Source organism: Lynx canadensis, chromosome B1 (genome assembly GCF_007474595.2).
Source record: "Lynx canadensis isolate LIC74 chromosome B1, mLynCan4.pri.v2, whole genome shotgun sequence".
In the NCBI taxonomy this organism is placed as follows: Eukaryota; Metazoa; Chordata; class Mammalia; order Carnivora; family Felidae; genus Lynx; species Lynx canadensis.
This window is the reverse complement of record NC_044306.2, coordinates 134,874,314-134,899,595: the sequence shown is the minus strand read 5'-3', so window position 1 is coordinate 134,899,595 and position 25,282 is coordinate 134,874,314. Positions and strand designations below refer to the sequence as shown.

Below are 25,282 nucleotides of genomic sequence, written 5' to 3'. Positions count from 1 at the left end.
AAATCTATAAAGAAGTCCCTAATGTAGGATAAAAACAATGAAGTCTCTAGTTCAGAGAGGGAAGACCTCAACATGAGCCTGAATGCTGAAAATATGGACCTCCAATCCTGTATCTGTTGAGAAGCAGCACAGACCGACAAAAATGCAAATCTCAGTTTTAATTCCATGATGACTAATTACCCAATAGATGTTGGGCAGACTCTCCTCTCTAGGTTTGGGTCTTTTCATCATAAGATATTGGGCCTACATTACATGATAATTATAGTTCTGTAACAAAACAGAAGAGAGTCTTAAGATGATTCTTGAGCAATGAATAGAATTTGGGCAGTTGAGATTTAAGGAGAACAGACTTAAAAGGAAGGAAAAATAGATCATATTTGAATGAGAGTAAAGAGATAACACTCTAACTAAAGGGAGAAGAAAAGTACTGGGATAAATGGAAAATCTTCAACCAGATTGTCTTAGGAGGCAAAAGATGCATACTGAACATTTGCATTACAAATGAAAATATAAGGCAGTGATAACAGGAGCCACTGCTGAGGTCAGTTCTGGCTTTCTGAGTCATTTAATATATGTTACCTTATAATAATAAAGTAATAATTGCTATTATTATTATCACCAATATCACCATAAACATCATTATTATTTTAGCTATCTATTCAAAGGATACTCTGTACCAGGCACTAGGCTACATTTACAGACATCGACTCTAATCTCACAGCGTATTTTACATATAATTTATTGTCAAATTGACTTACATACAACACCCAGTACTCATCCCAACAAGTGCCCTCCTCAATGCCCATCACCCATGTTCTCCTCTCTCCCACCCATCCCCCATCCACCATCAGCTTGTTCTCTGTATTTAAGAGTCTCTTGTGGTTTGCCTCCCTTCTTCTCTGTTTGTAACTATTTTTTCCCCTTCCATTCCCCCATGGTCTTCCGTTTAGTTTCTCAAGACCCACATATGAGTGAAAACATATGATATCTATCTTTCTCTGAGTGACTTATTTCACTTAGCATAATACCCTCCAGTTCCACCCACATTGCTGCAAATGGCATGATTTTATTCTTCCTCATTGCCAAGTAGTATTCCATTGTATATATAAACCACATCTTCTTTATCCACTCATCAGTTGATGGACATTTAGGCTCTTTCCGTAATTTGGCTATACACAGCATTTTTTTTTTATCATTATCTCACTAACATCTGTTGATCATCCACTATGTGCTTGGGCTCATGCTACATTATTACAATCCTCACTACTATCCCATCAGGTACATAAGATTATTATCCCTACTTTATGGACAAGACAATTAACATAAAGAGAGTTTAACTCATCTGTCCAGGATCATACAGCTAAAAACTAGATGAATCCGGATTTAAATCCATGCATATCTGACTGAAGTTTCTCTTTTGAGACGTTGGGGGGATGGGGGATGCTAATGAGCTTAAGTTATAAAAGTAGTATCATTCAATAGGAAGGTCTTTCCTCACATTCCCAATCAGAGCACTGATCATTTCCTATCGTTACTGCTTCCTTTGTGGTACATGAGGAGAATTGGCAGTCAGGGCAATACAACCTTTATGCAGAAGCAGTGAAACCCCCAAATAAGAAGGCAGAAGAAGCCCTTCAAGGATGTAGTGAAACACAGCTTTTTAAAAACATGGATGGCATGGCTGTGAACTGCTGAGAAACAGCAGTAGCTAATAGAACACCTGGTATTCCTCTATAAAGAATGTGACTGCTCTTTTTATCAGCAAAGATTTTTAAGCCAACTGTGAACCTAAAAGACAAAGTTTCAGTTTCTTCAAATAGCTACAATTCTTAAACTGAAAACCCACCTCCTATAGGCAATGTAGAAAAGATATTGGTAGTAGGCCTTCAAACACAGCTGTATACTTTTATTGGAGACATTATCTATAGAAATGAAATTCAATGGTATTGTGAATGCATGTAGACACAAGCACAAATACAAACAAGTATTCATCCAGTCAACAAATACTCATTGAATATCTACTGTAATGGTAAAGACAAAACTTGTTCAGATATTGCTTCTGCTCATTGAAGGGACTCAATGTTTTACTAGACATGAATATGAATAAACATAAAGCAAGGTTTTTAAATTGCTAATTCAGTAGAGAAGTGAGAATAAAGCAATGGAAGTTTGGGGAAAAAATTATTTCTAGCTACAGTGATTGGGGAAAATCTTAGAAATGCACACTGTGAAATAATAGAAACTATATATACTGGTCTCTGCCTCTCTCCCTGCTCCCTGCCACATTCCTGGCACAAAGTTCCTAAATCCCTTGGAATTTCCTCGGTCTTAGGAGAGAGCATATTTTGTTCTAATGAGGAAACTCTTGATAAGCTCCTAGAAGGTTTCAGGATGGTGGCTGGTAATGAGAAAGATCAAGCCGTTATTAGAAAGTTGGAAATTTAGCTCCATCTTCCATATCCTGGGAAGGGGAAATGGGTTGGAGATTAAGTTAATGATCAATCATGCCTATGTGATGAAGCCTCCATAAAAATCCCAAGAAGATCAGAGAGTATAAGTGTTTCCCTGAGTTCTGTGTGCTGTCTTAACAAGTGATAGGCTCCAAGGAAGGAGTCATGGACACCTCTGATTTGCAGCCAAGTTACACAGAAGTTGTGTAACCTGGGAACATATGACTTGTTATTGGTATCTCAAGGGGGTGGGGGAAGTCTTGTGGGACTGAGCCCTTAATCTGTGAGGTCTGTGCAAACTCTAGTTAGTGTCAGGACTGAATTGAACTACAGGTTGATGTCAAAGAATTGCTTGTGTGAGGGTAAAGTCCACACATCTGGCATCAGAAGTGACACCAGTGTTTACACAGGTCAGAGTCACACAAAGTTACACCAGTGACTCTTGAAGTGTTGTGAGATGTGAGTGTGGTAAGAAAAAAACAGAAGTGAGTTTTTCCATTCACACACATATACACACATACACATATATAGCATAGTCAGTGATAGATTTTATAGGAAATTTCTAGAAGTGTAGAGAAGGAATCAGCCTAGGGTAATGAAGAGACCACTCACTAAAGATCTATAACACAAATAGGAATGCTTTAAACACAGAAATAGGCCAGGTTACTCACTATCACAAATAACTCCAGGAGATTACAATAGCTTCCAGTGATAAATTCATGATAGGCAAATCTGAAATGAAGTTCAACTCACAAAACATACAAAAATTCAATAGAAACCAGATTCAGTTTGCAAGAAATAAAACAGTTCAATAGAAAACACCCTCTCAGTCCATAATACTAGTACTCTCTTATGTGTGCACCTCATACAATTTTCTGTAATAAATGCTGTGAACTTGTCATCATTCTAATACAGGGGATATAAACACAAATTAATTCCCTCATTTCCACAACAGTTTAACACAAAATGGAGTGTCTACGATGTGCCAAGCATTGTGCTATAGTCTTTAACATTTATTCTATTCTGGGCATTATGCCACTCCACTGATGAAATATAATTCACACTCAGTTAAATTGAGACCTACCCAGTCAAAATCCAATCATCTCTCAACATAAAGAAAAATATTCCATAATAAAGGAAATCATTCCCTTTTTTCTCCTTGTATAGTCTGAAAGACTAGAGGTATTTGAATCTAGTGAGATACTAGTAAGTATCTAGCATATCTAGAAGAGTGGCTGGTAAACATTCAATGCACTTTTGTTGAATGAATAACAAATGAATCAGTAAATAAAACAATCAAGTATAAGCAATGTAAGGAGCACATGTTTTAAAGTTTCTGTCATACATTGAATTATGTTCCCTCAAAAAGATGTGTTGAAGTCCTAACCTCCCAGTACCTCAGAATGTGACCTTATTCAGAAAGACAGTCTAGGTGGTTTGCAGATGTAATTAGTTAAGATGAGGTCATACTGGAGTAGAGTGAGCTTCAAATCCAATACAAGGCAGGCCCGTAATCCATTAGCGACATGGTGTCCTTACAAAAGGGGGAAGTGTGGACACAGATAGACATGCATGGAAAAAAGATATTTGAAGTGGCCAGGGAAAGGACAGCCATCTAAAGCCAAGGAGAGAGGTCTGGAACAACTCCTTCCCTCACAGCCCTCAGAAGGAATCAGTCCTGTCAACACCTTGCTTTCACATTTCAGTCCTCCAGAACTGAGAGACAATAAATTTCTGTTGCTTGTGCTGCCTAGTTTGTGGTATTTTGCTCCAGTTGCCCTTGGAAAATTAGTACAGTCCCACAGCTTCTCTTCTTGCTCACTTACAGTCTTCCCAGAGAAACCATCTTGATCAATTGTATCTTGTCTCTTCCTTACACAAAACACACAGTGGCTTCCACCACACTGAGGATAAAATTCAAATTCCTTATCATGGCCTCCCAGGCCCCTCATTCACAGATTCCTGGCTCCCTCACTGACCTCATTCTCTACTCTCTCTCCTTCACTCCTTTCTCCCCACAGCCAGCACTGACTTTGCTGTTTCTTGGAAAAGTCAATATTGCTTCTACCTCATGGCTTTTGCACTCGTTGTTCCTTCTGTCTATAACTCTCTTTCTTAATATGTGCATTATCTGTATCTCATTTCATTCGGAACTCATGGAAAGTCCTCTAGAGAGGACTTTCTGACAATCCTGCTTAACATAGTGTCCCACATCACCTCCATCCCTTATTCACTGGCTATGTTTTTCTTTATAGCAGTTACGCCTTCCTGATATGTTAAATGTTTATACGTCTATCTTCTGTCTTCCCCATAAAATGTATGAGGATGGGACAACATTTTGTTTACTGTTGTGTCTTCAACAGCCAAACAATGCCTGATGTGCAGCAGATACACTAGGTAAATATTTGGTAAATGACTAAGTGCAACAATCTTACACATTTACTCCGATATCCTTGAAAATCTATGAAAGGAGATATTATTCAGTCACTAAACAACTATCTGGCACTTCTTTTGTACCCGGGTCTGGGATAGGCCTTATGTTAGGCACAGAAGAGATACACATAAATCTCTCATGGACCTGGCCCTCAAGAAGCTTGGGACAGTATTTAATTGTGTTCCATGAATTGCTACAGGCAATGTACAAACTGTAAAACTACAAAGGAGAAAACAGTCAGTTCCACCTGTCAGGTAGGAAAAGCTTAACAGAATAAATAACAGGTGAATATAGGCTTAAAATAACTCCAAAAGGAAGAGGCAACATAAACATGTGCAGGGTAGCATGGAACAGTCTGATGGGTTCAAATAATGAAAAGTAGTTAAGTAAGGTTGGAGCACAAGAACACAAGGGCATGAGAATGGCAGTGTTTGTGTGGTTAAGAGTTGAGGCTTGATGAAAAGCAGAAACCAGATAGCTGATTTCCCATTTTAAGGAATTAGGAGTTTATCTTAGAGCCCAAAGAATCCTCCTTAAGACACAGCCTAACAGACACATCACTATTTTAAGCTCTGAAGGGAATGAAACCAAATCTCTAATAGTATGCATCACAACTCTACCACAGGCACTTCCAGAGTGTAAAAAATCATTTTGCACGTGAATGATACATTTGTTAGGGATGGGAGTTGTTTGGTTTCTTTTTATTTTCTATTAAAATGTGATTTGGTCAAGATCTATTATATGTTGGCTTACAGTCTCCAATTTCATAATTCTCACTCCTTTATGTAGGTCTGAATTCCCTGGCATCAACACATCTCTGGAGACACCATGTCACAATTATTTGTTGACTTTGCTGGAAGTAATTTAGCCCTAAACTGTGCCTTTGCCCCAGTCTTAACAAATAGAACAGGCCAATCATGATAAAAACTGCCACTGATAAATTGGCTTTTGAACCATTTAAGTCCTGAGCTTCAGGCCTCTGGTTATCAGTTTTCTAAGCACAATTGTTTAGTGCATTCCTCTGGATCCTTGTTTTCAATTTTTTTAATGAAATCTTTTCTCCTTTTCTTCAACAGAGTCTCACACAGAGCCCAGTGTATAAAATTTGTACAGCAATGTTTAATTAATTATAAATGCATTATACAGATTCAAACTTATCCTATTTCTATACAGTAAAAGTGATCAATGAGCACAATGTGGTTATTTTAATAAACTGAATCAACCCTGACTTATGGATGACAGTGGCAGACCTGTCATTATCAGCATGAAATCTGACTCTATTTTTTGTTGTTGCAAAATCCATTTTTTAATGGATCTGGTTCACAGATCCTGAGTTTAAAAAAGGAAAGAGGGAGACCAAAGTAGAGCTAGAAACTTCTAATCTACAGCTCATGTAAAATTAGTTCATATAGATTGGAGGTTATAAACCCAACACCCTAGACTCTAGAGCCTGGAGTCAAATCCAGTTTAGTTCATAATGTATGTTTTTTAATTAGTTGCCATAGCTTAAAAATTGAAGGATTTGGGGGTGTCTGGGTGCTCGGTTGGTTAAGTGTCCAACTCTTGATTTCAGTTCAAGTCATGATCTCACAGTTTGTGGCATCAAGCCCCATGCCGGGCTCACTCTGTGCTCTCTCAAAATAAATAAACTAAAAAAAAAAAGAAAAAAATTGAGAGATTTCATTTAAAAAGCAGGATTTCTGGCTTCTCCTGACATTTCTGAGGATATGGCAATACTGGGTCATATTACTTACTTGTGACAGCTTTAGATGGTTTGCTCTTTTCAGATGGATTTACACACACACACACACACACACACACACACACACACAACTTCCACTTACTATTACCTGGATCCTCTAGCTTTAAATTTGTGTTCCCTGTATTGTATATGCAAAGACAGTGGGAAAATCTTTATTCCCTTCTCTGTCTCTACTCCATCACCCTAGTCCACCACCTTTAATTCAACCAACCATCAGGCTCCTCTTGGACCACTGCATTGCCCTCCCAAATGTTCTTGTTCTATGGCTCCCATCTCTGAGCAGGTCTGGCTGTATTTGCCCTTGGATTGATCCATTCCTTGTCCTTCACAGACTCCTATAGCCTGCATTTTCCAGACACTCATTCCAGCTGTCTTTTGATTGGGTTCAATCAGTGGGAAAGCACTACAGGAGGGAGAGAATAAAGGGAAAAGCCAAGGCATTAATGTCCCTTCCTCTCTGCCTTAGGCAGTGCCTCTGGAAGGAACACCTCTCTCCCATGGCCCTAGCTCCTGAAGTCCTCACACAGGCTGTCTGTTCCCTCTAGGAATACCTTTGTATCACTCAAGGTCACAACAGGAAACAGATGGTACATTTGAAAAGGATAATTTGAGGTGGATATTTTTTACAAAGGGATTATTTACAAAGGTGTAAGTCTGGAGGAACCTTGGGGGATAGTGTTTAGCACTCCCGGAAATGAGGAGAGCAGCAGGTAGAAGTGTCCATTTTGTGAGGGGCAGTCACCTTTCAGGCAACAGACAAAGCAAACTGAAGATAATTTTAACAGGGAATGAGCCAGGGGAATAAAATCCCTAATATTGCTTTCCTCCCTCCACAGAGCTTCTCTACTGTGGCCCTACTGACATCATTTTGGACTCGTAATTCCATGTGGGGGAGGGAGTACTGTCCTGTGCATTGTAAGATGTTTAGCAGCATCCCATTAGATGCTGTGACAACCAAAACTGTCTCTGGGCACTGTTGAAATGTCCCCTGGAAATCAAAATCATTCTCCAGTTGAGGATCACTGAGGAACCTATTATAGTCCATTCACATTAGCCTCCCAGAGCAAATAAAAGGGTGACCAAAGGTGGAGAGTGTCTCTGGAGGGGCCAGTGGAAAAGATTTAGCACAACTTTTTACCCCACATGACCTGGCATTGACCTCACTCATTCTTCAGATCTCAGTTTTACATAGGACGTACCACCCTTTCCACCAGCCCCACCACTTGTTAAATTAAGTTCTTATTCATTATTCTAATTAGTTGTACCCATTATTTACCTCAGACTTTATCACAGTTGGCAATTCTGTATTTTATTTGTCTGCTTATTTTTTATATGTGGTTCACCTGTGAACTGAAAACCTTTTGACGGTACGGGCCATGGCAGGGCTGCTAGTTCACCACCCACCTAGCACAGTGGCTGACCTAAAGTTGGAACCCAATAAACACATGATGAATAACTTAATTATGAATAAATGTGCTAAGAAAACAACCCATAGGTTAATGTACTTATTTTTGTTAGGTTAAATCTATTTTGGGTCACATTTGAGTGTTCTTATTGCTAAATAATATACATTTAAAATATGCTCAAGAAATAAAATCTGACTCAAATATTCACACAGCTCTTACCTCATATTCATGAAAAACATTATGAAATCTCTTACTTGGTATAACTCCCTTATTTTATACATGAAACCGAGCTAAGCTAATGGAACAGGCTGAAACAGGCAAACTAATAATAATAAAAATATTTACTGAAAAGCACACAAAAGTGTGTATAACAAATGCAATTTGGACTATAGAAAAATTTTAAATACAGAAAAGTTAAAAGGTAGAAATAAAAAGTAGTCACTGGACATGCTAACATAATTAATAAAATGAATAATAATATTTAAGATAAATAAGCTCACATGTATATTCACATTCATGGCAGCATTATTCACAATAGCCAAAAGATGGAAGGAGCCGTGTATCTGTCAATGAATTAATGGATAAACAAAATATGGTATATACATATTTTATACAATAATTCTCAGCCTTGCAAAGAAAGGAAATTCTGACACATGCTACAACATGAATGAATATTGAGGACATTATGCTAAGTGAATAAGCCAGTTACAAAAGTGCAAACACTATATGATTCATTTATAGGAGACACCTAGATTAATCAAATTCACAGAGATAGAAAGTTCAATGTTAGTAGCCAGGGTCTAGAGGAAGGGGGTAATGGGGACTTGTTTAACGGTTATAGTGTGTTGAAAAACAAAATACAGCTGAGTTCATGTGAAAATCTAATGGCTCTGTTAAACAATTCATGAATCAGGCACCATTCCATCTAGCAAGTAGAAGGAAGCTCCTCTGAATTAAATAAAACAAAGGTTTCTAAAGGCAGAGAGAAGATATTGAAGAAGAAAGAGGAAGATGGCGGGGTGGGGGGTGGCGGGGGTGGCGGCTGTTGACTGGTTGAAAGCTACATTCCTAGGGGTTTGAGACTGCAGTTACGTTAGGTATTTAGGTATTAAGTCTTCATTCACTGACTTGGGGACTTAACCCGAGGGATGCCATTTTAGGCCTGTGGTTTTCTTTTCAACAAGAGTTTCAGTTTTACAAGATGAAAAAGTTCTGGAGACTGGATGCTAAACAATATAAATATACTTAACACTATTGAACTGTATACTTAAAATGGTTAAAATGGTAAATATTATGTGTATTTTACCACAAAAAATAAATTTTAAAAATGCAAAAAAAATAAGTAAATATATAAATAAATAAAATCATTCAAGATACTAAAATAAAAATAAGCAGCAACTATGGAAGTACAAAGTCCTTGGATTACCAAAAAATAGGCATAAATTTTATCTGAGACTGTGACCCACCCAGTTCCTGTCATGGTGATGCTCACTGTATGGCGATGTTCACTGTCATGGTGAGCATTACCGATGCTCGCTGTTGGAGAACAACTGTTTAAAGTCAGTGTGAGAAGCAGCATAGAGTAGTGTGAAGTGCATCGATGCAGAGAAAGCTAACCTGGGTTCAAATCCCTGCTTCTACTTTTTACTTGCTTTATGACCTTGAGCAAGCTGCTTGACTTCTCTGTACTTTAGTTTTTTCATCAGTAAAGAGGGTTAATAATCCTACATTTCTCATAAAATTGTTATAAGAATTAACTTAAGAGTTTTAAAGTGCTTAGAAGACACTCTTACATTGTGAATTAAATAAGATAATAGTTTCAGACACACATTAGACCTCCTTTTCATAAAAGCTTGTTTTCTTTATTTTCTTTCCCTTTGGGTACAAGACTAGAAGAGTCCGAACTCCTTACAATAAACTGCTCCTCTAAGAGGCATTGAGTATTTACTCCATGCCAAGTAACCAGCAAGTGACAAATCCATCAGCCTTTCAATGATCCCTCTGTGCTGTGTGACCTGGACAACAATGGCCCTAGGATCTCCCACTGTCAGACCAAGTTTTCCTCAGGCAGGGATTCACTTCCTATTCTTTCATTAAATCTTTGAGCCCTCATTTCTCCACTCAGCATATGATGGGCAGGTAGAAAAACAATTCATGAATTCAACTCCCTTCCTGGATTTTATTTCTACATTTTCCCATGGAACATCTTAGTGTCCAAAAGAAAACATTAATTTATTTCATGAAGAATCTGACTTAGTGTGAACCAGTAAAATAAAATAAACTGTTATTATACTTTTATGTCAATTCATGGTGAAATATTAACCAAAAATAATCAAATTAAACACTTAGACATGACTTCAAAACCTAGAAATTTTGCCTGTTTTCTAATAGAGAACAAAATAATATTCCTTTCTCCAATTTTATTTTATCCCTTAAACATAGATTTGATATATGAATTTTATTTTTTTTAATTTAAATACCATTACAAAGAGTTGGGTAACCTACCAAGAATACAAATACTTTTTTTAAAAAAAGAAAGAAAAGTTATTCAATCATGAATAGAAATGACATAATGTACCTCAACATAGTTGAAAGGCAAAAAAGAAATATGTGTAGCTAAAGTGCATAATAATTCTAATGAATTAAATGGCTTACTTTATTTTTGTTGATTAATTTTTAATTCTCACATCTCGTGCTCTCATTTCTCAACAACATAGAAGACATATCATTTCTTTTATCATTATATCCTGAAGTTTCACGGACTAGTTAGTACTCACTAGTTCTACAGTGCACTTAAAAATTACAAGCATTGGAGAAATATGAAAGTTCTCCTTACCCTTTACCGTTACTTCATTTATCTGGGCCGTCTCTAAAATATAGAATGTTAGCTTTGATTTTGTCATCAGACTGTTCATTCATTTAACAATTTCTATTGACTGCAAGGTGCAATATGCCAGGAATGGGAAAGTAACAGGAACAAGTTCCAGCTACATAAAGGTTGCATTACAACTGCAGAAACAAATATGTATTTAAGCAGAGAAGTTCATGTATTCAAGGGAGAAAGAATGGCAAATGCAAGAACCCTAAGACAGGACAGAGCTTGGTGTACTCAAAAAACAGCAAGGAGGTCATAGAGAAATGGGGGAACGGTAGGAAATGAGCCCAGAGGGGTAACCAGGAGGTGTGGTAGGGACTTCAAATTATATTCTGTATAATGGCAAAGCATGGAATGTTGAAAGCCAAAGGGATGGTCTGACTCACACCAAAAACCCACTCTGGGAGCAGGAGATCGAGTCTAGATGGAAAAAGCAGAGGCAAGGAAACAAATTAGGCAAGAGATGATAGTGAGTTGAAAGAGGATAGTAGGAGTAGATAAGAAGAGAGGTGACTGGACTCAGAAGTATTTTGAATGCAGAGAAGACAGATTTGCTGGTTATAGGACTGAATATACAGGATGTCAATAAGTGCTTGTTTTTTACTTATGAATATTTCATACAAATTATGACAACTCATATTACAAAGTTTTAGTAGAGTAACAAATTGTCATGCGCACCTGTACTAAAAGAAAACAACTAAAGTTTTAACAAATTCCAACTAAGCCAAAGAGAAGAAAAAAAAAAACAGATTTCTAAATAATTACATATAAATTGCTTTCTTACACATGCAATACTCGGGCATATCGTTGGCATGGTAGGATTTATTTGGAATTTAAAAAGTACATAAAAATTTTTTCATACTTTGATATTCATTCACTTTTCCTTTACTGCTTATCTTTCTCAGTTTTAGAGAAAAAATAAGTTTTAATGTAACATAAAATAAGTATTTCTATAATTAATAAGTAGAAATATTGCCAAGCTGTTGATTAGTTAGTGTGGAAACATTTGGCAAATTTCTTGTTATGCAACCATTTTAATCTACCAATCCCTGTTGATCATGGTTACCAATCTAACAATAATTGCTAATCTACCATTTTAAAATGCAATGAAGCAAAACTCAGCATCGGAAGTGGCACAAGCTTTCCAAAGGATTCCCTCACAGTTAACAAAATTTCAGAAACAGAAATGAAAGCAAAACAAAGCAAACAAAAATAACTCAATGTTTGACCTCAACAGTGTTATTTCTCTTATCTCACTGCTTTGCTAACATTTCCTATATGCCTTTCTTTTTCTTTACAATAGGAACTATTTAATCATTGGTCTTTTACAAATCAGTCATATATCTTTAAAAAAAAATTTTTTTTTCAACGTTTATTTATTTTTGGGACAGAGAGAGACAGAGCATGAACGGGGTAGGCGCAGAGAGAGAGGGAGACACAGAATCGGAAACAGGCTCCAGGCTCTGAGCCATCAGCCCAGAGCCCGACGCGGGGCTCGAACTCACGGACCGCGAGATCGTGACCTGGCTGAAGTCGGACGCTTAACCGACTGCGCCACCCAGGCGCCCCCAGTCATATATCTTTAATATGAACTGATAATGAGGCGCCTGGGTGGCTCAGTCAGTTAAGCATCGGACTTGGGTTCAGGTCATGGTCTCGTGGTGTGGTTTGTTAGTTCGAGCACCACATCCTGGAGAGTACAGAGCCTGCTTGGGATTCTCTCTCTCTCCCTCTCTCTGCTCCTTCCCCACTTGTACTTTCTCTCGAAAAAGAAAAAACCTTAAAAAAAGTAATATGACTGTTAAGGATATTTCTGAAAATCTATTTGGTTTCCATGAATTACTGCTCAAGAATTTTGAAATAAGGAAAATAAACTTAAGATTTAAAATTGTAAAAATCCACACACAATGCATATGATTATCTCCTAGAAGGGGTAAATCAAGAGATTGCCAATAAATTAAACTGAAGAGTTTGGAACACCCAACACTCCATGAACATTACCTAGGTATAATCTCCATGATTTCAGACTGGAAAGTGGTTATAACTTAGTAAAGTGAAACAATCAATTGTGTTGTGTCTCATGTAGAGAAAGACCATGAATAGCAAGGGGGTATTTAGCCTAAAGCACACAGAAAAGAAATCGTAGGATTCCGTAGTATTTATCCAGACTTAACCAGGTAAAGAGAAACAAAAGGACCAGTAAAGGAAAAAATATGTTTAAAATATGCAATTCATCACTCAAAATCTGCCCCCTGAAAGTACAATACAAAAGAATTGTATCCCACTTCATCATTTGTAATTATATGTTTAATATAGGCCTTTCCTTACTGGATTATAAATTCCATGAGGAGAGGGATCATGTCTGTGCACCACTGTAGCCCTAGTGCATTCTGTCAGAGTGGAACCCCATTGCCCCACTCCTGGATGACATGGAGATAACTTTCCTTAACTATCCTGATATCTCTCCATCTCTTTATGCACTCTTCTTATAAGAAAAATGAAAAACTGGGAAGAATAATTGGGCATGTTTGGTTGCACCATTCTCTCTCTTGGGAGCTGCCTGCCTGTAAGAAGATGTTTTTCACCTCACCTCTAGGATCTAAGGCATCCTTATGCAGGAGAGGTCTATCCTGCTCTAGAACTGCAGCGACTTATGGGTAAGTATATCTAATTCTGAGATTCAGTTCATTAGTCTATGTGGTTCTCTCATGAATCTTTGCTCTCAATCTTGCTCTATGAGTGAGAGAGATGATATTTTGCTTCCCTTTGACTGGTTATTTTTTTTCTCTTAGACTTTTCAGTAACTAGGCAGGAAGGAAAAAGGTCCTGTTTACGGACCCCCTTGAAATCCTACATGTAATACAATATCTGACTTTTTGCAGTTGCTTAGCAAATATTTGTTGATTGACTGTAGAGATTATCACAAAAAGCTAACTGTGTAATTTCTCTGCCAACAGAAAAGATTTATATACTATAGGTTGAAATTTAAGGCTTAAATCTTGACTTTTGAGTGCCCACTTTTCAGGTAAGATAACAGAATGATCTAGGGCTCTGACATCTAGGTTGGGCTAGAATATCCCTGGAGACTGGTTTGGATGTGGAACATCATTTGCCTCAAGGCTTCAGTAGAGGAGTGGAGTGGGCTGTCTAAAAAGACTATTCAGTTAAAAAGATATACAGAAAGAGAAGCTAGGCATGAAGACAATAGGATAAAAACCAGAAATATGGAAAAGAATAGATTAGAACAAAGGTCTGTGGAGAGGACACATTCTGGAGAAATACCCTGATCTGACTTGCATATAGCTGCAGTGTATTTTATTATGAATTCCATTACTGGAGGTGGGGTAGGGGAGGGATTTGGTCAAGTTGTGCTTGTTTGGCTGGTTCTGAGGAGGGCAGCAGTAATGGTCTGAGACAGACAGGATGTTCCTCAAGCTTAAGGATAGAACTAAACTGTATTTTACTTGAAAAAGAAAAGATAATTTCCTGCTTGATTCAATTTAATTTTGCTAATGATTTTCGGCTCTTGGGTATTATTACCAAAATATGCCCATTATTAAAACAGCCACATATTAAATTAGAAACAATAAATTAGAGTTTTCTTTCATAATAAACAACTATTTAGATACAAGATTTACCAAATCACACAATATTTAATCTTCTCAGTTCACCCAAAATCTTGACTTACAAAAAGTATTTCCTGATATTTGTCCTCAAAGTTCAGGTTTGGACTGGAGCAAGTCCCTGAGCACTTATCTCTGAACAGCTGGCACTGCATCTGCCACGGTGTTTTATTCAATCTCTGCACATTATTCAACACAAGTAAAGGGAGAGCCTTAGTCCCCTTGTTTGGAGGCTATTATTTTCACTCTCATCATAGGGTAGAAGAAAAGGAAAAGAAAAAAAAAAAAAAAACAGCAGGGACATAGTTCATGTTGACATGAAATGAGTAAACTGAAATGATTCTGTTCTTCAATTAGCAAGTGTTTTTCTATGTTTTAGATCCCTTCCAATATCAGGTGTCTGTGTTTCTTATTGGATCTAGCCAACTCTTATTTATATGTTACTATGTACTACTTGAGTGTGGGGTTTATGATGGTTACTTAGCATGGTGAGAAAGTTGTCTGTTTAAAAATTATTTGGGGGCACCTGGGTGACTTAGTCGTTTAAGCATCTGACTTCAGGTCATGATCTCGCAGTTTGTGGGTTCGGCCCCACATTGGGCTCTGTGTGGACAGCTCAGAGTCTGGAGCCTGCTTCAGATTCTGTGTCTCCCTCTCTCTCTGCCCTCCTCTTGCTCTCTCTCTCTCTCTCAAAACAAACATTAAAAAATAATTTAAAAAATGAATAAATAAAAATTATTTTAAATGCAGAGAACAAACTGAGGGTTGATGTAGGGAGGTGAGGGGGGATGGGCTAAATGGGTAATGGGCATTAAGGAGGGCATTTGTTGGGATGAGCCCTGGATGTTATATGTAAGTGATGAATTACTAAATTCTACTCCTGAAACCATTACTACACTATATGTTAACTAACTTGGATTTAAATTTTTAAAAATACAACAATGAAAAGAATATTTTAAATATGCAAACAAAAATATGCAAAAAAAGTTAAAAATTTAAAAAATGGTAAAAGTACTAAGCAAATGGTAAATTATCAATGTAAATTTATGAAGTTTTAACTATACCATAATCATGTTAAAAATTCACATCCTAAAGAGTCATGATGTACAATTTAACTTGTGATTTATCTCAAATAGTTCATAAATAAAGTGTGTGTGTGTGTATAATACACACACGGCTTACATAAAACATGCTACAGTTACTATGGTGTTTACGCTATTTTTGTCAGTTAATGTGTATATATATTACAGCTACGTCTAAAGATATAAAAAAAGTATGAGTATTAACTTTTCTATATAACTCTAAAATTAATAACTGACAAATGTTAATTAATACCCAAATACAGCAAATATAAAAGTGAATACAAGAAGAACCAAGCAGATTAGTATAGAGCCAATTCAGTTATTTGCCAAAAGATATCTTAGATAAATTTTACTTATTGGTCCTTATGGGTATTTGAACTAAAACAGCAAAGTGCATAGTGTCTGTGACTTACTGCCTCTGGAAATCCTGACCACTGGCCTGATGTCCAAAAACTTGCCTACCTCTGTTTGTATTTCCAATGTTATCATAACAAGTCAATTCAAGGATAACAATTGAATCTAGGTAACAAAGGCAATATCCAAATCATTTTTCATCATGTAACCTTAATATAATATAAACATAAATATAAACACACATAAAGATAAATAATAAATAATACAAATTATATCATGACATTTCTGTTTTCAAAAAGAACACAGATTTAACACAACAGCTCATCATTTTGTTTCTAGCCCTAGAACACTGCCTGGCATAAAGTAGGCACATAATAAATTTTTGTTAAATGTTAAATGACCAAATAAATGAGTTAATGAATAAAATATAATGTATGTAATATTCTTAGTAAAAAAATTGAAATATGGAACTCAGTATACTAGCTCTTAGCAATAGACACCCAACTAGTTATTAATGCTACTACATTGTTGTTAGTATGTACTGTATTAAATAGATCTTTGCTCTCCTATGAATGTAGTCAAGCTATTCCTCAATGTAAATGGTGTCAAAATTGTCAGAGATACCAGTATGTATGTATGTATATATATATATATATATATATATATATATATATATATATATACATACATACACATACACAAGCACAATCCTCCAAGTTTTAAAAGAATTAAGGCTATACTTTAAAAATATTATTGTTAACAAATGTAAGCCAAGCCTTGAATTATAAAAGAATGGTGAAGTTCTTCTACCTCCTTGTAACTTTGAACTTATGCTAGGTATTTATAAAAGCAAGAAATAGTAATATTAGCTAATACTTGTAAGGCATTTATTAAATACTTACCTTATAGCTTTTTATAAGTTCTGCATGATTTTTAAGTGATTCATATATTTAATTTAACCCTGTGAGAAAGAGGCTATTCATTCTCCCAATTACACAAATGAAAAAATCAGGACATAGCCAAATCAGCCTGGAGTCCAGGTTCATTATTGCTACACTATTCTGCATTTCAGTGGCAAATGAGATTCAGGTGATAAGATAACAAAAGACAAAGGATGATACCACTATTCATAGCCTGAAACAAAACCACAAAGCTAAATTTGTTGCTTGGAGAGAGTTATGCCACCTATGCAAAAATTCCCCAAGCAGAATAGACTACTGCTGTTGCATAGAACTTTCAAGAAGCATGGAGTTCCTGAACTGGCAGATTTACAGAAGCAAAAGCAGGTTGATATTAGCTGTGGAAGCATGGCTATATGGGTCAGACTGTTGATAATAGTTTGGTCTGCAAAACATGTTCACTGAAATGAGTTGGGCTGACTTTCAGAAATAAGGGGCTGTCACTAGTTGGCTGGCCTCAAGAATTACATTCATTGAAGTGAGTTGTCATTGACAGGTTTAAAACCCGTTCTGGTAGTTATTTGTCACCATGGCTAAAAAACAATTAGTCTTTTACCAGGAGCATGGGAACTATTATTCTTAAACCATCCTCTCAGTCCTTTCTCTTGGCCACAGTTGCCAAAGAAACCATCAAGGATTGTCCAGATTTTCATCACTGTTATTGATGCACCTTAAAAATAACGTTTTGTTTGTAGAGATGTGGTTTTCCCTTTGAAGGTGAATCAATTCGATTTCTCTTTGTTTTATCTTTGAATCATCCATTAAAACAGTAGCTGCATCAAAACATTTAAGGTTTTGGCTAATAGACATGGATGACAGTGAAACAAACAAGAAAAACTAAAAGTATTATAAAAGCGACTAGAAGGCACTCTGGGAACATAACCCTAGATTTCTCAGCTTTACCCAAGTAAACAAGTTCCAACAATTCCCTAAGTCTACCTTAGTGAGTTGTATTTTCTTTTAGTTTAAATATTATCAGGGGCTGAATTGTCCCCTCGAAATTCGTATGTTGAAGTCCTAAGCCTTACTACCTCAGAAACATAGAGGCACTTGGGATATGGTCTTCAAAGAGGTCATAATGAAGTCATTAAGGTCAGCCCAATCCAAATCTAATATGACTTCTAAGAAGTCCTTATAAAGAAGAGGTCCTTATAAGAAGGGGAGATTAAGACACAGACAGAGTAGACCCTGTAAAGACACAGGGAGGAGAAAATGGACATCTACAAGCCAAAGAGAGGCTTCAGAAGAAACCAACCCTGTGAAAACCTGGATCTCAGACTTCTACCCTCCAGAATTGTAAGCCAATAGACTTCTGTTGTTTAAGGCATCCAGTCTGTGATACTTTGTTATGGTAGCCCTGGCAAACTAACACAGATATAGATTGTTTCAAGTCACCTATGGCATTAATCCATTATTACATGAAATTAAAACAACAGTGTAAATTCCTCTCTGCTTGTCCAAAGGAAAACCAAGTCTCTTCAATTTTCAATAAATACTTATGCTAAAGAATTTAAACATTTCTGTGCCCCCAAGGTACAGACACTATTGTTTGCTATATCAGTCAAAGTAAATAGAAAACTTTAATGACCACCTGAAGTCATCTCACACCTAGTGATGTGAGTTTCTTTCACCAATTATTGTTTATTTTACCAGGAAGAGTTTATTCCTGTCTTACCAGTTTCAAACTTTGGGTCCTTTCTGAGTCTGAGTCTGCTGTCTCTTGGATATGAGTTGTGATTTCTTGGCTTTTGTGTGCCTCAACTTTTTTACGGCACACCAGACACCACACATAGAACAGTAGAAACTTAATAGTATTTATGCCTGGATATGGACACACTTCTTCAGCTAGCCATTTCCAACTGTGAGACCATGTTCTATAAGACAAAACTTTAATTAGTTCCTTAAAATCCAACACAGCATGGAGATTAATTTAACCATGTTATATTGGAGCATTACTTTTAATTCTGGAAGCAATATTTTAAGAAAAGTGTACTTCAGGGGTCGTTCAGTTGGTTAAGTGTCTGACTTCAGCTCAGGTCATGATCTTACAGTTTGTGGGTTCGAGCCCCGCATCAGTCTCTGTGCTGACAGCTCAGAGCCTGGAGCCTGCTTCAGATTTTGTGTCTCCCTCTCTCTGTGCCCTCCCCCACTTACACTCTGTCTCTCTCTCAAAAATAAATAAACCATTTAAAAAAAAAAAGTTTACTTCTTCATCTTTATGAAGATTTGGCCATATGGACAATCTTATATATGTGTACACTGCTATTAAATTTAGGGGAGTCAGTTAATGTTTTCATTACTTGTTATTATTTACTCCTATATTATTATCAATCAGCTTTCATTCAATCTTTCTACACTAATAAACACTCTATAACAAGAACTCTTTCAACAACTCTTTCATTTTATGCTCATGTTAAAGGCCCTTTGCAGGTGCAACAGCTGTATGCTCCCTGTTGTCTTCATTCTGGGACTCAAGCTAAAGGAGTACCCCTTGTTCAGGACATGCTATTCTAGTAGTGGAGGGAAAGAGCAATAGACAAGCCACCTGAAGACTTTCAAAACTGCAGATCAGACATGCCATAAGTCACAGGTTGGGATCTTCAAAAGCAGATGCGAAAATGGAATCTGGGGGCATGATGTGATCTGAAGTCAACACCTATGAAGAAAGTGGGAGAAGCAGATTGGTCAAAACTGTGAAGCAGGGTTAAAGCTTTTGCTGACCCTGAGAGGAGCTCTGGAACAAACACTGCCCATCAGAGTATCTCAAATGAGGAAAATATTGTTTGGTCTTTATACTCCCCACTCACTCAGTTACCAGATGCAGGCTGTCCTGGGAAGGTCATGATCCCAGGAGAGGTAGCTGTCTGCAACTAAGGTGGATCTTAAAGAACCTAACAGCTAGCTAGAGGCTATCTGCCAAGTGCACTTCCCACCTGGACAGTAAGTCCTTCCTTTTGAAGGAGGATCTGAGTGAAGCATCTCTAAAATGCTGCTGCATACATTCTGCTCACATTTCTATAGCCAGAGAAATTCATATGGCCAAGTCTGTCATCAGAGTCTGAAATAGTATTCCTCTCAATAGGAAGTAGGTCAGAGGAAGGTTAAGAGAAGATTCCAAAGTAGGAGCCCTGAAAGGATGGATGGACCAGTACAAAAGAGCAGCAAATAAGTAAGAACAATAATAAAATGTATCACAATGTCCAAAGACCAAAATTGTCCAATCTTACCTCTTCATTTTATAGTTTAGAATGCAGAGACCCAGAGATATTAAGTGACTTGCCCATATGATATATGTAATTCCTAACAGTGTACCTGGCACATAGTAAGCACTCAAATTCTCTAGACAACAAAAATCCAAACATAACTAATTAACCAATTTGCTGACATTATTTATATATTATTCAAAGAGGTCATAAATTAGATAACCGGTGTCTTTCATGTTGGCTTGTCCCTCTGTGGATACTTAGGTTTCAGTTTTGCCTGCTCTGTAAAGGAGCTACTACTTACCCTCCAACTTTCCATCTTATGAAAGCTTGCTGCAAACGTTTATCTGCTGATGTCCTTGTAGGTTGTTATTCCTTCTTGGTCAGTGTAGTGGGTTGTTACATGGTGTTGAATATTCCATGTTTAACCTAAAGTCCATAATTTAATTTAAACTACTGATATGACTGTCTATATGGTAACTAGTATGGAAGGAATATATTTGCATTCAGTAATCCAGCTTAAACTCTCAAAGCTTAAACTTTTTCATACAGATAACATGTATTTATCATATATATATGTATATATATATATATATATATATATGTGTGTGTGTGTGTATGTATATGTATATGTATATAAATATAATATGTTTACATTTAAAAAATCATCCTTTCTGGGGTGCCTGGGTGGCTCAGTCAGTTAAGCGTCTGACTTCAGCTCAGGTCTTGATCTCACAGGTTCGTGAGTTCGAGCCCCACATCAGGCTCTGTGCTGACAGCTCAGAGCCTGGAGCCTGCTTCGGATTCTGTGTGTGTATCTCTCTGTCTGCCCCTTCCCCGCTGTGCTCTGTCTCTCTCTGTCTTAAAAATAAACACTAAAAAAATTTTTTTAATAAAAAAATAAATAAAAATAATATCATCCTTTCTTTTTTTAATGGACTTAGCTGCCATGTACAGGATGCTTAATTTTTAATACTACATGTTTCTAGGGTGATTCATTACTGAGACTTGCAGGTTTTTAAAGACTGAATATTTCATTGTGAAAGGATGTCAACCTAAAATAAAACTGGAGGATATGAAATGGAGAATCTATCTAATGCATGCACCTCAAAAGAATAGAACTTTAGATATGAAAGACTGATTTCCATTGAATGCCTGATTTATAGAAGACTAAGACCTACCTCATGACCAATGAACATCCACCAAGAATCTCTCTCCACCCTTAAGCCAATGAACTTACTGCATGGACTCTGGCTGCACTTCCCCTTCTGTTGCCCTCCTTGCCTATAAATACAGCCCACCCCAAATGCTCAATAGACTCACCTGTAGCCTACTCCAGCATGTTTCCTGAATTGCAATTCCTCTGCCATTCTCAAATAAACTTACTTTCTGATAATTTAATTTTGCCTCAGTTTACCATTTCATTTGGATTGACATCATGCTTTCTTAAGTTAATGGGTGGTCATAATTTAAATTATAAACAAATTCTTTTAACTATTTTACATGGCAAGCATATTAATACTAGACCATGATGTACTTGACCATGCTCTCTTCAACAGATAAAGGAGTTCAATCCATTGCATGGCTAGATCTCTTCTTTATTGCCTCAGACATATTAACACATTATGAATAATTCCTTAAAGGTATTCCCTTCCAGAGACATCTCAGTGGCTCAGTTGGTTGAGCAACCAACTCTTGATTTTGGCTCAGGTCATGATCCCACGGTCGTGGGATCAAGCCCCACTTCAGACTTCACACTGAGTGAGAAGCCTACTGGGATTCTCTCTCTCTCTCCTCTGTCCCTCTCTCCTGCTTGCACTCTCTCTCTCTTTCTAAAAATAAAATAAAATAAATTTTAGGTTTATTAAATATTTATATTAGATTTTAATAGAATAAAATAAATTTTAGATTTATTAAATATTTATATTAGATTTTATTAAAATAAAATTTAAATTTTATTTGGAAAAATAAATTTCTAATACTTTGAAATATCCAAAACATACATTAATAGTCAAGGATAGATGTGATATTGTGGTTTATAATAAGAAATATATATATGGTCTTCCTCCCACTCCTGTCACAAAGCTCCTAAAACCCTTGGGATTTCCTAAGTGACTAGAGGGATACAGGTGTCTTTTCTTACCCATAAGCCCCTTTCAACCCACACATGAGTTTATGTTAATGAGGTGACTTCTGGAAAGTCCCTAAGTAACCCAAGAATGGTGGTTTGGTTGCAAGGGGAACCAGCCTTGGTTAGAAGATTGGAACTTGAAGCAACCCTTCCAACATCCCCCACCTCTGGGAAGGGGAGAGGAGCTGGAGAGGGAGTTAAGATCACCAATGGCTGATGATTTAATCAATCATACCTAGGTAATAAAGCCTACATAAAACCCCAAAAGGACAGAACTTGGAGAGCTTCCAGGTTGGTGAACACAGACATGCAGGGAGAGCGGCACATGTCCCTTTCCTTGTACCTTGCCCTAAGTATCACTTCCATTTGGCTATTCCTTGATTATACCCTTTTATAATAAACAGTAATCTAGTTAAGTGAACCGTTTCCCCAAGTTCTGTGAGTCACTCTACCAAATTAATTGAACCCCAAAAAGGGGTTGTGGGAACCTCCAATTTGTAGCCAATGGATCAGAAGCATGGGTAAAAATCTGTACTTGGAACCAATGTCTTAAGTATGTGGGTGGGGGGTGGGAGGCGGTCTTGTGGGACTGAGGCCTTCACCTGTAGGATCTGATGTTATCTCCAGGTAGGTAGTGTCAGAATTGAGTTAAATCGTAGGACTCACAGCTTGTATCACAGAATTGCTTGATGTGTGGAAAACCCACACATCTGGTGTCAGAGGGGAAGCAGGATTATAGCAGAGCGCCAAGAGTAAAGGGGTGCTGTTGTTCCTTTACAACATAATATAAATTTTTATCGTTAAGGCAATGTCTGCATGTTGCTAGAATAAATCAACTTTCAAACAGCTCTTCTACTTCCTGAAAAGGAGACTAAAAATTCTTCAACAGAAGGCAGGCTTTTTCTTTTACAGTTAGATATGGAAAGCACAGGCATGTTAATAGAATCTCACCAAGGTGTAGTGTAAATGACAGATACAAGGACATCTTCTGAGAGGAGATACAGATAGCATGTGAATATGAGCCCTTTCAGAAGAATAAGGGTAAGGAGCAGGGGGCAGGGGGCAGAATATACCTGGAGCATGATTTTGCCTAATTTATTATATGACCTGTGAGAAGTTACCAGACATTTTTGCCCTACGAGTCCCCTTAAAATTTGTTCAGTGGAGAAATTTTTCCTTTGCCTCTAGGTGAAATCTATGTCTCATTGCTTATTGAATCTCTTTCCCTTACATAATAGATGATCCATATAGTCACTTTTAGTTGAAAAAACAAGTCTCAATTCAGAATTAGAAGGTCCAATCCAATGTATTCAACACTTCAGTCTTCACTCCAAGGTGAGAATCTTCTTCCTCCTCCCCCAGCAGAGACCTGTGGTTGACTCCCATTGGTCTTATGGAAGGAGTATAGGTTTGCTCTGTTCTCCGTCCCCACTTACTTCCTCTCTCACTCTCAAGCCCCAGATTAGAGTAAAAGAGGAACATGAAATCAAGGGGTTAGGATGTTACCTGCCTGAGTGGACAGCTCACATTCTGAGGCTGCCAGTTCTTTAAGGCTCACTGTCTCTCTCTTAGATATAGTTGTGTGTTCTATAGAGGAGCTTCTTTGACAGGCACAAATCCATTGCTTTTGGCTTACAACTCCCCACCGCTCCCCTAGCCCTTAGACACCATACCATTCATGGTCCACTCTACAGAGACCTCACCTACTGGAATCTTGTTGTCCTCCTCAGTGATATTACAGGCTAAGCTAGAACAAGATATGGTGCCATGTTAGGTCTCTCTCCCTTGTGTCTATACCTGGGAAGGCATCCTTTAACTTCATAAACACTTGAGTACAAATCAAGCAAAATGCAGGCACCTCTGTCCTGCTGATGGTTTCCTCTGACTCCTCTAGTTTTCTCAGCTGTGAGGAAAGCCTATATGTCTCCAAGTTCAGGGAACACATTTCAAATTTTCTAAGGACTCTCATAGTAGCTTCCTACACTGGGCTAAGAGTGGAGGCAACATCCTGCTCTAGTAACCCAGGGGAAGGGGGGTGGAGGCCTCAATGCTGTTTTCCAAAACATCTCTTTTTTTTTTTTTTTACAAATTCCCCCCACTTGCCACATTCTGATTACTTTTGAATTCTTTCAATGACTGAGGTGTCAAAAAGTATTGCAAAGGATTGTTTTCTTTAAAAATTCTACATTTTGTTTTGCCATCTCACTTTGGTAGGCAGATCTGTTGAGTGGTTCTCAATCCTACTCAACCCAATATATACAAACTTTAATAACAAATCTTTTTATCACTCTACTACCATGGAGTGAAATTTACAGATAATACAACCTACCTACATATATAATTCTAGAGAATCAATACAATGCTTCAACTGTGAAATAAAGGAGAGATAAAAGTTTATGTACATAGTAAAATAATATGCATTTCCTTATTTAAGTTCCAGGTATGCCTCCACTGGAAAAGAAAAGGAAGTCAGATTTTTGCCCTCAGTTGTAATGAATTCATTTGGATTTGAGAAAAGGTAATATTCAATTGAATATTGTCAAAGTTTCTTCTCTATATTTGTTGTTTTAAAATAAGGGATAAATAAAGATATTCAGGGTTGGCTAGATAAGAGGGAGAGGTTCTTTCAACATGCATTCAATAAATGATCCATTTTAGCAATTTTAATTCCACAATTGATACTGCCTTCAGTAACATATTTTGAACCCCTAGTAATTTTTAAAACATAAAAAGTTGTATAAAATCTTTCCTCTAGGGGCACCTGGGTGGCTCAGTCAGTTAAGTGTCCGACTTCAGCTCAGGTCATGATCTCATGGCTTCTGGGTTCGAGCCCCATGTCAGGCTCTGTGCTGACAGCTCAGAGCCTGGAGCCTGCTTCGGATTCTGTGTCTCCCTCTCTCTCTCTGGCCCTCTCCCGCTCTCACTCTGTCTCTCTCCCTCTCAAAAATAAATAAACAGTAAAAAATTTTTAAAAATAATACTAACATTTCTTTACCGACTAAA

General features: G+C 37.2%; 1 protein-coding gene across 1 annotated transcript in view; it reads right to left on the bottom strand.

The window, feature by feature from the left end:
- Positions 1-19,590, bottom strand: part of MAPK10 (mitogen-activated protein kinase 10) — a 342,250-nt gene extending 322,660 nt beyond the window's left edge. Inside the window, exons 1-2 of the mRNA XM_032592947.1 lie at positions 19,491-19,590; positions 18,621-18,819 (exon numbers count right to left, since the gene is read on the bottom strand). The gene's annotated coding sequence lies outside the window, so the exon portion shown is untranslated. The remainder of the gene's footprint in view (positions 1-18,620; positions 18,820-19,490) is intronic.
- Positions 19,591-25,282: the final 5,692 nt, after the last annotated feature.